The following is a 13,465-nucleotide window of genomic DNA, read 5'->3' as shown; positions in this document are numbered from 1 at the left end:
GTTAGGGGTGCACACATCAGAAGTGGCGTTGGACAGAGGGGTTTTCTGACAAGGTTGTGGAGTGATTTTGCTATGACCGCAGACAGGACAGGTACTGCTGCATCAATTGAAAGTGACAGGAGACAACATTTGTCCAGTATGGTTACTAACTATTTTTCATCCCTTATCGATGTTCTCCCTCAACCGTCATTCCCATTTGATTACTGGGCATCAAAATTAGACACCTGGCCAGAATTGGCAGAATATGCATTGCAGGAGCTTGCTTGCCCGGCAGCAAGTGTCCTATCAGAAAGAGTATTCAGTGCTGCAGGTTCAATATTAACCGAAAAAAGGACTCGTCTGGCTACCCAAAATGTTGACGATCTAACATTCATTAAAATGAACCACAACTGGATTTCGAAATCTTTTGCCCCACCTTGCCCGGCCGACACCTAGCTTTCCTATGAAAAGCTCTTGCCTGTGAATTACTTTTCTAATGTCTAATTTGCTGCAGCTGATTGTACAGCATACGACATGTTTACACCTCCCTAAATGGCCAAACTCCCCACACGGGGCCGTGGTATCGCGACTTGGCGCAAGCACCCGTGAGACTGCTGCTTGTCTGAAGAGGTGGGTGTGCTCGCTTTTGGTTGACGGCATTGCTACTGGGTCCCTCATAGTACAATGTAGTGTCTCTGGCGGTGGTGGTGCGCACCCAACGTCAGACACACCGTTGTAACATGAGGGGCCCTGGGGCGGTCCCGCCGGCCTCAAGAGAGTTCCCCCCTCCCCCAGCTCAAACTGTGCTCTACCACGTGCAAAATTATGTCGCACAGCTCCACCAATCTTTAGTCTATTCGCTGACATCATTCAATGTCTGGCACTGACAATACAAATTTGTAGACATCTATGATGCAACTTAAAGTAGTCTGTGTCTGTGTCCTATATTGGCACCATTAAATAGTTACTGCCAAATTACTATGTCAGAAACTCAGCAGATGAGCCCACCCCTGTACCTAAGTATGCCACCTTTTTTTTTTTTTTGGTTGTTTTGCGAGACATTAACATCTATTTATATTTTGGGAGTACTGGGACAGACACTCCTTGCAATACTCCTCCACTGACCACCAAGCTGCCTGTGTATCCATGTAACCGATGTAAAACTGCCATAAGCCTATTGTTTGTTATTTTAGGCCTTTGATAGCCTGTCTGCGGTCCCTACTTTAAATACTCCTCTACTGACCACCAAGCTGCCTGCCCGTGTATCCATGTAACCGATGTAAAACAGCCATGAGCCTATTGTTTGTTATTTTAGGCCTTTGATAGCCTGTCTGCGGTCCCTACTTTAAATACTCCTCCACTGACCACCAAGCTGCCTGTGTATCCATATAACCGATGTAAAACTGCCATGAGCCTATTGTTTGTTATTTTAGGCCTTTGATAGCCTGTCTGCGGTCCCTACTTTAAATACTCCTCCACTGACCACCTGTCTGCCTGCCCGTGTATCCATGTAACCAATGTAAACCAGCCATGAGCCTATTGTTTGTTATTTTAGGCCTTTGATAGCCTGTCTGCGGTCCCTACTTTAAATACTCCTCCACTGACCACCTGTCTGCCTGCCCGTGTATCCATGTAACCAATGTAAACCAGCCATGAGCCTATTGTTTGTTATTTTAGGCCTTTGATAGCCTGTCTGCGGTCCCTACTTTAAATACTCCTCCACTGACCACCAAGCTGCCTGCCCGTGTATCCATGTAACCGATGTAAAACAGCCATGAGCCTATTGTTTGTTATTTTAGGCCTTTGATAGCCTGTCTGCGGTCCCTACTTTAAATACTCCTCCACTGACCACCAAGCTGCCTGCCCGTGTATCCATGTAACCGATGTAAAACAGCCATGAGCCTATTGTTTGTTATTTTAGGCCTTTTATAGCCTGTCTGCGGTCCCTACTTTAAATACTCCTCCACTGACCACCAAGCTGCCTGTGTATCCATGTAACCGATGTAAAACTGCCATGAGCCTATTGTTTGTTATTTTAGGCCTTTGATAGCCTGTCTGCGGTCCCTACTTTAAATACTCCTCCACTGACCACCAAGCTGCCTGCCCGTGTATCCATGTAACCGATGTAAACCAGCCATGAGCCTATTGTTTGTTATTTTAGGCCTTTGATAGCCTGTCTGCGGTCCCTACTTTAAATACTCCTCCACTGACCACCAAGCTGCCTGTGTATCCATGTAACCGATGTAAAACAGCCATGAGCCTATTGTTTGTTATTTTAGGCCTTTGATAGCCTGTCTGCCGTCCCTACTTTAAATACTCCTCCACTGACCACCAAGCTGCCTGCCCGTGTATCCATGTAACCGATGTAAAACTGCAGTATTTTGCTTATAAAAAAGAAAATACTGGAGAGATATCAAATGCAGACATTTTAACATTAAAAACAAAAACACGTACAACAAAAAACTGGTACAGTACAAAAATTGGCCACCAGCTACAAAAACTTTCTCCTGCAAGTAGTTAACTGAAAGGTTTTTTTCCATTGAAAACACAGATATGGCATCCACCGAGTGTTGTCCTGTCGCGTCTTCTTTATATTATTGCCAAGAAGCTGCAACTGAATAAAGCTGAGCTTCAACCTTCTGTTCCAAATTACGAATTTTAAAAATGCAATTGGCTGTTCCGGCCTACTAAAGGTGTCTGTCTGCCCCTGCCTGGTGTTGTCCTCAACTGAATAAAGCTGAGCTTCAACCTTCAGTTCCAAACATACAACCAAAAACTGGTACAATACAAAAAGTGGCCTCCAGCTACAAAAACTTTCTCCTACAAGTAGTTAAATGACAGTTTTTTTTCCAGTGAAAACACAGATATGGCATCCAACGAGTGTTGTCCTGTCTCGTCTTCTTTATATTATTGCCAAGAAGCTGCAACTGAATAAAGCTGAGCTTCAACCTTCAGTTCCAAATTACCATTTTTAAAAATGCAATTGGCTGTTCCGGCCTACTAAAGGTGAATGTCTGCCCCTGCCTGGTGTTGTCCTCAACTGAACAAAGCTGTGCTTCAACCTTCTGTTCCAAATTACCATTTTTAAAAATGCCATTGGCTGTTCCGGCCTACTAAAGGTGTCTGTCTGCCCCTGCCTGGTGTTGTCCTCAACTGAACAAAGCTGTGCTTCAACCTTCTGTTCCAAATTACCATTTTTAAAAATGCCATTGGCTGTTCCGGCCTACTAAAGGTGTCTGTCTGCCCCTGCCTGGTGTTGTCCTCAACTGAATAAAGCTGAGCTTCAACCTTCAGTTCCAAATTACCATTTTTAAAAATGCAATTGGCTGTTCCGGCCTACTAAAGGTGTCTGTCTGCCCCTGCCTGGTGTTGTCCTCAACTGAATAAAGCTGAGCTTCAACCTTCAGTTCCAAACATACAACCAAAAACTGGTACAATACAAAAAGTGGCCTCCAGCTACAAAAACTTTCTCCTACAAGTAGTTAAATGACAGTTTTTTTTCCAGTGAAAACACAGATATGGCATCCAACGAGTGTTGTCCTGTCTCGTCTTCTTTATATTATTGCCAAGAAGCTGCAACTGAATAAAGCTGAGCTTCAACCTTCAGTTCCAAATTACCATTTTTAAAAATGCCATTGGCTGTTCCGGCCTACTAAAGGTGAATGTCTGCCCCTGCCTGGTGTTGTCCTCAACTGAATAAAGCTGAGCTTCTACCTTCTGCCTCTTACTAACTGCTGTTTTTTAAAAAAAATTGGCTGTTCCGGCCTACTAAAGGTGTCTGTCTGCCCCTGCCTGGTGTTGTCCTCAACTGAACAAAGCTGTGCTTCAACCTTCTGTTCCAAATTACCATTTTTAAAAATGCCATTGGCTGTTCCGGCCTACTAAAGGTGTCTGTCTGCCCCTGCCTGGTGTTGTCCTCAACTGAATAAAGCTGTGCTTCAACCTTCAGTTCCAAATTACCATTTTTAAAAATGCAATTGGCTGTTCCGGCCTACTAAAGGTGTCTGCCTGCCCCTGCCTGGTGTTGTCCTCAACTGAACAAAGCTGTGCTTCAACCTTCTGTTCCAAATTACCATTTTTAAAAATGCCATTGGCTGTTCCGGCCTACTAAAGGTGTCTGTCTGCCCCTGCCTGGTGTTGTCCTCAACTGAACAAAGCTGTGCTTCAACCTTCTGTTCCAAATTACCATTTTTAAAAATGCCATTGGCTGTTCCGGCCTACTAAAGGTGTCTGTCTGCCCCTGCCTGGTGTTGTCCTCAACTGAATAAAGCTGAGCTTCAACCTTCAGTTCCAAATTACCATTTTTAAAAATGCAATTGGCTGTTCCGGCCTACTAAAGGTGTCTGTCTGCCCCTGCCTGGTGTTGTCCTCAACTGAATAAAGCTGAGCTTCAACCTTCAGTTCCAAATTACCATTTTTAAAAATGCAATTGGCTGTTCCGGCCTACTAAAGGGGTCTGCCCCTGCCTGGTGTTGTCCTCAACTGAATAAAGCTGAGCTTCTACCTTCTGCCTCTTACTAACTGCTGTTTTTTTAAAAAATTGGCTGTTCCGGCCTACTAAAGGTGTCTGTCTGCCCCTGCCTGGTGTTGTCCTCAACTGAACAAAGCTGAGCTTCCACATTCTGGCTTTCGCCCTATACTATCAGATATTAAACTGCATTTGGCCTACTAGTGTGGTTAGGCCCTTGAAACAGTGTCTGCTGCTCTTGGGTTTGCTACTCCACTGAACAAAGCAATGCCGCCTGTTTAGTCCTGTTACCAATTTTGAACTGCATTTAGCCTACTTTATTCTTTGGCCCTATATCTGTTTCCTCCTCATCCTGCCCATTGCCCAGCCACTGCTAGATGAGTCTGCTGGTACATTGACCTAGACCACTACATTCCCCTTATACTCTACACAGCCAGAATCTGACCCTGCTGAAAGTAAGGTTCCCCTTCCCGCATGTTATACCACCTTACACAGGGACAGAGAGGAAGGTGCAGATGAAAGTGCAGGTTCCTTCATCAGGTGGGGGGGCATACTCGTTGGCGACGTCACTGGCACAGGGCCCCTCAGAGTACGCAAAAGTGTCGCTGCTGGTGGGAGGCGCCCCCGCCATGCAAACACACCGCTGTACTTTGAGGGGCCCTGTGCCAGTGCCAATGCGAACGAGTGGGCCCCCCCTGCTTGCTCAGGATCACAGCACTTGCAACGTTGAAATACTTACCTTTCCCTGCAACACCGCCATGACGTAGTCCGCATTTCCTGGGCCCACGAAAAACTTGAGCCAGCCCTACTCCCCCCACAACTTTTGCCAAATGACCCCCAATTCCCTATGCCCAACTATTATTATAAAGTTAATTAAGATTGACAAGCTTCAGAAACAAGAATGGATGTTTTTGGCATTAAAATGGGCACTGTAGATGTTTTCCTGGCCTCCACTCACTGCCGACTATGCTTCCCCATTGACTTGCATTGGGTTTCGTGTTTCGGTCGATCCCCGACTCTTAGCGATAATCGGCCGACTGCACTCGACTCGACTCTGGACAAAATCGGGTTTCACAAAACCCGACTCGATCTTAAAAAAATGAAAGTCGCTCAACTCTAGCGACGAGTGCTGCAGAAATTTCCAGCGGATAGACCTGACCGTTGCCCACCAGAGAGACTGTTTGTCCCAGATAGATGGACCAGCAGAGTTATTTCCGAGGTTCATTCTTCGGTGTTGGCAGGCCATCCTGGGATTTTTGGTACCAGAGATTTGGTGGCTAGGTCCTTCTGGTGGCCTTCCTTGTCGCGGGATGTGCGTTCCTTTGTGCAGTCCTGTGGGATTTGTGCTCGAGCTAAGCCTTGCTGTTCTCGTGCCAGCGGTTTGCTTTTGCCTTTGCCTGTCCCGAAGAGGCCTTGGACGCACATTTCCATGGATTTTATTTTGGATCTTCCAGTCTCTCAGAGAATGTCTGTCATCTGGGTGGTGTGTGATCGTTTTTCCAAAATGGTCCATTTGGTGCCCTTGCCTAAGTTGCCTTCCTCCTCCGATTTGGTTCCTCTACTCTTTCAGAATGTGGTTCGCTTGCACGGCATCCCTGAAAATATTGTGTCTGACAGAGGATCCCAGTTTGTGTCCAGATTTTGGCGGATCTTTTGTGCTAAGATGGGCATTGATTTGTCTTTTTCGTCGGCCTTCCATCCTCAGACGAATGGCCAAACCGAGCAAACTAATCAGACCTTGGAAACTTATTTAAGATGTTTTGTTTCTGCTGATCAGGATGATTGGGTAACTTTTTTGCCATTGGCCGAGTTTGCCCTTAATAATCGGGCTAGTTCGGCTCCTTTGGTTTCGCCTTTTTTCTGCAATTCTGGTTTTCATCCTCGTTTTTCCTCGGGTCAGGTTGAGCCTTCTGACTGTCCTGGGGTGGATTCTGTGGTGGATAGGTTGCAACAGATTTGGAACCATGTGGTGGACAATTTGAAGTTGTCACAGGAGAAGGCTCAGCGCTTTGCCAACCGCCGTCACGGTGTGGGTCCCCGACTTCTTGTTGGGGATTTGGTATGGCTGTCTTCTCGGTATGTTCCTATGAAGGTTTCCTCTGCTAAATTCAAGCCTCGCTTCATCGGTCCTTATAAGGTTTTGGAAATCCTTAACCCGGTGTCATTTCGTTTGGACCTCCCAGCGTCGTTTGCCATTCATAACGTGTTCCATAGGTCTTTGTTGCGGAGGTATGTGGTGCCTGTGGTTCCTTCTGTTGAACCTCCTGCTCCGGTGCTGGTTGAGGGCGAATTGGAGTACGTGGTGGAGAAGATCTTGGATTCTCGTATTTCTAGACGGAGGCTTCAGTATTTGGTTAAGTGGAAGGGCTATGGTCAGGAGGATAATTCCTGGGTAGTCGCCTCTGATGTTCATGCGGCCGATTTGGTTCATGCCTTCCATGTGGCTCATCCTGATCGCCCTGGAGGTTTTGATGAGGGTTCGGTGACCCCTCCTCAAGGGGGGGTACTGTTGTGAACTCTGTTTTTGGGCTCCCTCTTGTGGTCACAACTGGTACTGTGTGAGTGCTGTCTTTGGGCTCCCTCTGGTGGTTCTTTGGGTCATTCTGCAGGTCTGAGGCTGATCAGCTGTCTCGTTATCTGTTAGCTGGTTCCTATTTAGTTCACCTGGACTCTCAGTTGTTGCCTGCTGTCAATGTCTTCAGTGCTATTTTGGAGCTCTCCTGCAGTCCTTCGTTATCTGTCTCTTCAAGAGAAGCTAAGTTTTGCTTGGTTCATTTTTTGACCATCAGTGGTCATATGTTTCTTGGTTTATTTATGTTTCTTGTCCAGCTTGCTAAATATGTGATTTCCTTGCTTGCTGGTAGCTCTAGGGGGCTGAGTTTCTCCCCTCACACCGTTAGTTGGTGTGAGGGTTCTTATATTCTCAGCGTGGATATTTTGCATAGGGTTTTTTACTGACCGCACAGTTCCCTATCTGTCTTCTGCTATCTAGTATTAGCGGGCCTCATTTGCTGAATCTGTTTTCATTTCTACGTTTGTGTTTTCCCCTCACCTCACCGTTATTATTTGTTGGGGGCTTCCTATATCTTTGGGGTGATTTCTCTTGAGGCAAGTGAGGTCTTACTTTCCCTCCAGGAGTAGATAGTTTCTCAGGCTGCGTCGAGATGTCCAGGATTTTAGGCACGTTCACCGGCTGCCTTTAGTGTGTTGGTTAGGATCAGGTTTGCGGTCAGTCCAGTTACCACCTCCCTAGAGCTCGTGTCTATGTTCATATACTTAGCTAGTCCGTTTTGTGATCCTCAGCCAATAGGATCATAACACTCCACACAGTAATAGTGCCTCCCTATGTGCTCCACACAGTACTAGTGCATCCCTATGTGCTCAACACAGTACTAGTGCATCCCTATGTGCCCCACACAGTACTAATGCCTCCCTATGTGCTCCACACAGTACTAGTGCATCCCTATGTGCTCAACACAGTACTAGTGCATCTCTATATGCTCCACACAGTACTAGTGCCTCCCTATGTGCCCCACACAGTACTAGTCCATCCCTATGTACGCCACACAGTAATAGTGCCTCTCTATGTGCTCCACACAGTACTAGTGCATCCCTATGTGCTCCACACAGTTCTAGTGCCTCCCTATGTGCTCTACACAGTACTAGTGAGTCCCTATGTTCTCCACACAGTACTAGTGCCTCCTTATGTGCTCTACACAGTACTAGTGCATCCCTATGTACTCCACACAGTACTAGTGCCTCCCTATGTGCTCTACACAGTACTAGTGCCTCCCTATGTTCCCCACACAGTACTAGTGCCTCCCTATGTGCTCCACACAGTACTAGTGCCTCCTTATGTGCTCCACACAGTACTAGTGCCTCCTTATGTGCTCCACACAGTACTAGTGCCTCCCTATGTGCTCCACACAGTACTAGTGCCTCCCTATATGCTCCACACAGTACTAATGCCTCCCTATGTGCTCCACACAGTTCTAGTGAGTCCGTATGTTCTCCACACAGTACTAGCACCTCCTTATGTGCTCCACACAGTACTAGTGCCTCCCTATGTGCTCCACACAGCACTAGTGCCTCCCTATGTGCTCTACACAGGACTAGTGCCTCCCTATGTGCTCTACACAGTACTAGTGAGTCCCTATGTTCTCCACACAGTACTAGTGCATCCCTATATGCTCCACACAGTATTAGTGCCTCCCTATGTGCTCTACACAGTTCTAGTGAGTCCCTATGTTCTCCACACAGTACTAGCGCCTCCTTATGTGCTCCACACAGAACTAGTGCCTCCCTATGTGCTCCACACAGTACTAGTGCCTCCCTATGTGCTCCACACAGTACTAGTGCCTCTCTATGTGCTCCACACAATACTAGTGCCTCCCTATGTGCTCCCCAAAGTACTACTGCCTCCCTATATGCTCCACACAGTACTAGTGCCTCCCTATATGCTCCACACAGTACTAGTGCCTCCCTATATACTCCACACAGTAATAGTGCCTCCCTATGTGCTCTACACAGTAAATTTGCCTCCCTATGTGCTCCACACAGTACTAGTGCATCCCTATGTGCCCCACTCAGTACTAGTGCATCCCTATGTGCTCCACACAGTAATAGTGCCTCCCTATGTGCTCCACACAGTATTAGTGCCTCCCTATGTGCCCCACACAGTACTAGTGCCTCCCTATGTGCTCTACACAGTACATTTGCCTCCCTATGTGCTCCACACAGTACTAGTGCATCCCTATATGCTCCACACAGTACTAGTGCCTCCCTATGTTCTCCACACAGTATTAGTGCCTCCCTATGTGCTCTACACAGTACTAGTGAGTCCCTATGTTCTCCACACAGTACTAGTGCCTCCCTATGTGCTCCACACAGTACTAGTGTCTCCCTATGTGCTCTACACAGTATTTTGCTTCCCTATGTGCTCCACAAAGTACTAGTGCTGTTGTGAATTTGGTTTTTGGGCTCCCCCTGTGGTCACTGGTGGTACTGGACTTGTATGCTTCACTTTCTCTGTTCACCTGTTTCCATCAGGATATGGGTGTATCCTATTTAGCCTTGCTGCTCAGTTATTCTAGTGCCGGCCATCAATGTAACCAGAGCCTTTCTGTTGCATGTTCCTGCTTCTAGACTACTATCAGCTAAGTTGGACTCTTAGTCCTAAGTTTGTTTTGCATTTTTGTTCCAGTTCACAGTTATGTTATTTTTCTGTAGCTGGAAGCTCTTGTGGGCCGAAATTGCCACTCCGGTGTCATGAGTTGACACATGAGTCTTAAAGTAATTTCGGGATGGTATTTTAATAGGGTTTTCAGCTGACCATGAAGTTCCCTATTGTATCTTCTTGCTATCTAGTAAGCGGACCTCGCTTTGCTGAACCTACCTTCATACTGCGTATGTCTTTTCCTCTGAACTCACCGTCAATATATGTGGGGGGCTTCTGTCTCCTTTTTGGGGGAATTTCCCTAGAGGTAAGCCAGGTCTGTCTTTTCCTCTATTAGGGTTAGTTAGTCCTCCGGCTGGCGCTAGGCGTCTAGGGATAAAACGTAGGTACGCCACCCGGCCACTGTTAGTTGTGTGATAGGTTTAGCTCACGGTCAGCTCGAGATTCCATCACCCAGGAGCTAGTCTGTAGTTTAAGTTCTCTGACGTTTCCTTGCCATTGGGAACCATGACAGTATGGCCGGCCAAGGGTTAAAACCGTTGGCAGAAGAAAGGAGAGAAAAAGAAGTCTGCAGATTTTTTATTTTTTTTTCTCCTGAGCTTGCTTTTTAGTTGACTCAGTTGCATTTCTGCTCTAATTGCAGCCTTTGTCTCTCTCTCTCTCCTTCTAATCCTTGAATGGCTCTGATCTCACCTGATTAAAATGGATCCTCAGAGTTTGGCTACAGGTTTGAATAATCTTGCTATGAAGGTTCAAAATTTACAGGATTTTGTTATTCATGCTCCTATATCTGAACCTAGAATTCCTATACCAGAATTTTTCTCCGGGGATAGATCTCGTTTCCTGAATTTCAAAAATAATTGTAAATTATTTCTTTCCCTGAGATCTCGCTCCGCTGGAGATCCCGCACAGCAGGTTAAGATAGTAATTTCCTTGCTGCGGGGTGACCCTCAAAACTGGGCATTTGCATTGGCACCCGGGGATCCTGCGTTGCTCAATGTGGATGCGTTTTTTCTGGCTTTGGGGTTGCTTTATGAGGAACCTAACTTAGAGATTCAGGCTGAAAAAGCCTTGATGGCCCTATCTCAAGGGCAAGATGAAGCTGAAATATACTGCCAAAAATTTCGTAAATGGTCTGTGCTTACTCAGTGGAATGAGTGCGCCCTGGCGGCGAATTTCAGAGAGGGTCTCTCTGATGCCATTAAAGATGTTATGGTGGGGTTCCCTGCACCTACAGGTCTGAATGAGTCCATGACAATGGCTATTCGGATTGATCGGCGTTTGCGGGAGCGCAAACCTGTGCACCATTTGGCGGTGTCTTCTGAGAAGGCTCCAGAAAATATGCAATGTGATAGAATTCTGTCCAGAAGCGAACGGCAGAATTTTAGGCGAAAGAATGGGTTGTGCTTCTATTGTGGTGATTCAACTCATGTTATATCAGCATGCTCTAAACGTACAAAAAAGGTTGATAAGTCTATTTCAATTTGCACTTTACAGTCTAAGTTTATTCTGTCTGTGACCTTGATTTGTTCATTATCGTCAATTACCGCGGATGCCTATGTCGACTCTGGCGCCGCTTTGAGTCTAATGGATTGGTCCTTTGCCAGGCGCTGTGGGTTTGATCTAGAGCCTCTGGAAGTTCCTATACCTCTGAAGGGTATTGACTCTACACCATTGGCTAGTAATAAACCACAATACTGGACACAAGTGACTATGCGTATGAATCCAGACCATCAGGAGATGATTCGCTTCCTTGTGTTGTACAATCTACATGACGTTTTGGTGCTCGGATTACCATGGTTACAATCTCATAACCCAGTCCTTGACTGGAAAGCTATGTCTGTGTTAAGCTGGGGATGTCAGGGGGCTCATGGGGACGTACCTTTGGTTTCCATTTCGTCATCTATTCCCTCTGAGATTCCGGAATTTTTGTCTGATTATCGTGATGTTTTTGAGGAGCCTAAGCTTGGTTCACTACCTCCTCACAGAGATTGCGATTGTACCATAGATCTGATTCCGGGCAGTAAATTTCCAAAGGGTCGTTTATTTAATCTATCTGTACCTGATCATGCTGCTATGCGAGAATATATTAAGGAGTCCCTGGAAAAGGGACATATTCGTCCTTCTTCATCTCCCTTAGGAGCCGTTTTTTTCTTTGTATCTAAAAAAGATGGCTCTTTGAGGCCGTGTATTGATTATCGACTCTTGAATAAAATTACAGTCAAATATCAGTATCCTCTGCCACTGCTGACTGATTTGTTTGCTCGAATAAAGGGGGCTAAGTGGTTCTCTAAGATTGATCTCCGTGGGGCGTATAATTTGGTGCGAATTAAGCAGGGGGATGAGTGGAAAACCGCATTTAATACGCCTGAGGGCCATTTTGAGTATTTAGTAATGCCTTTTGGTCTTTCAAATGCCCCTTCAGTCTTTCAGTCCTTTATGCATGACATTTTCCGTGAATATTTGGATAAATTTATGATCGTGTATCTGGATGATATTTTGATTTTTTCGGATGACTGGGATTCTCATGTCCAACAGGTCAGGAGGGTTTTTCAGGTTTTGCGGGCTAATTCCTTGTGTGTGAAGGGTTTTAAGTGTATTTTTGGGGTTCAAAAGATTTCTTTTTTGGGGTACATTTTTTCCCCCTCTTCCATTGAGATGGATCCTGTCAAGGTTCGTGCTATTTGTGATTGGACGCAGCCTTCTTCTCTTAAGAGCCTTCAGAAATTTTTGGGCTTTGCTAATTTTTATCGTCGATTTTTTAACTGTTTTTTCTGATGTTGCTAAACCTTTGACTGATTTGACCAAAAAGGGTGCTGATGTTGCTGATTGGTCCCCTGCTGCTGTGGAGGCCTTTCAGGAGCTTAAGCGCCGCTTTTCTTCCGCCCCTGTGTTGCGTCAGCCTGATGTTACTCTTCCTTTTCAGGTTGAGGTCGATGCTTCCGAGATCGGAGCTGGGGCGGTCTTGTCGCCGAAAAGTTCCGACTGCTCCGTGATGAGACCTTGTGCGTTCTTTTCTCGAAAATTTTCGCCCGCCGAGCGAAATTATGATATTGGTAATCGGGAGCTTTTGGCTATAAAGTGGGCTTTTGAGGAGTGGCGTCATTGGCTTGAGGGGGCTAGACATCAAGTGGTGGTATTGACCGATCACAAGAATTTGATTTATCTTGAGTCTGCCAGGCGCCTGAATCCTAGACAGGCGCGCTGGTCGTTGTTTTTCTCTCGGTTTAATTTTGTGGTCTCATACTTACCAGGTTCTAAAAATGTGAAGGCGGATGCCCTTTCTAGGAGTTTTGAGCCTGATTCCCCTGGTGATTCTGAACCTACAGGTATCCTTAAGGATGGGGTGATATTATCTGCTGTTTCCCCAGACCTGCGACGGGCTTTGCAGGAGTTTCAGGCGGATAGACCTGATCGTTGCCCGCCTGGTAGACTGTTTGTTCCTGATGATTGGACCAGTAGAGTCATCTCGGAGGTTCATTCTTCTGTGTTGGCAGGTCATCCCGGGATCTTTGGTACCAGGGATTTGGTGGCTAGGTCCTTCTGGTGGCCTTCCCTGTCTCGAGATGTGCGAGTTTTTGTGCAGTCTTGTGATGTTTGTGCTCGGGCCAAACCTTGTTGTTCTCGGGCCAGCGGATTGTTGTTATCTTTGCCTATTCCGAAGAGGCCTTGGACTCACATCTCTATGGATTTTATTTCTGATCTCCCTGTTTCTCAGAAAATGTCTGTCATCTGGGTGGTGTGTGACCGTGTTTCAAAGATGGTCCATTTGGTGCCCTTGCCTAAGTTGCCTTCCTCATCCGAGTTGGTTCCTCTGTTTTTTCAGAATGTGGTTCGCTTGC

Source organism: Ranitomeya variabilis, chromosome 4 (genome assembly GCF_051348905.1).
Source record: "Ranitomeya variabilis isolate aRanVar5 chromosome 4, aRanVar5.hap1, whole genome shotgun sequence".
Lineage (NCBI taxonomy): Eukaryota > Metazoa > Chordata > Amphibia > Anura > Dendrobatidae > Ranitomeya > Ranitomeya variabilis.
This window is presented reverse-complemented; position numbering follows the sequence as displayed.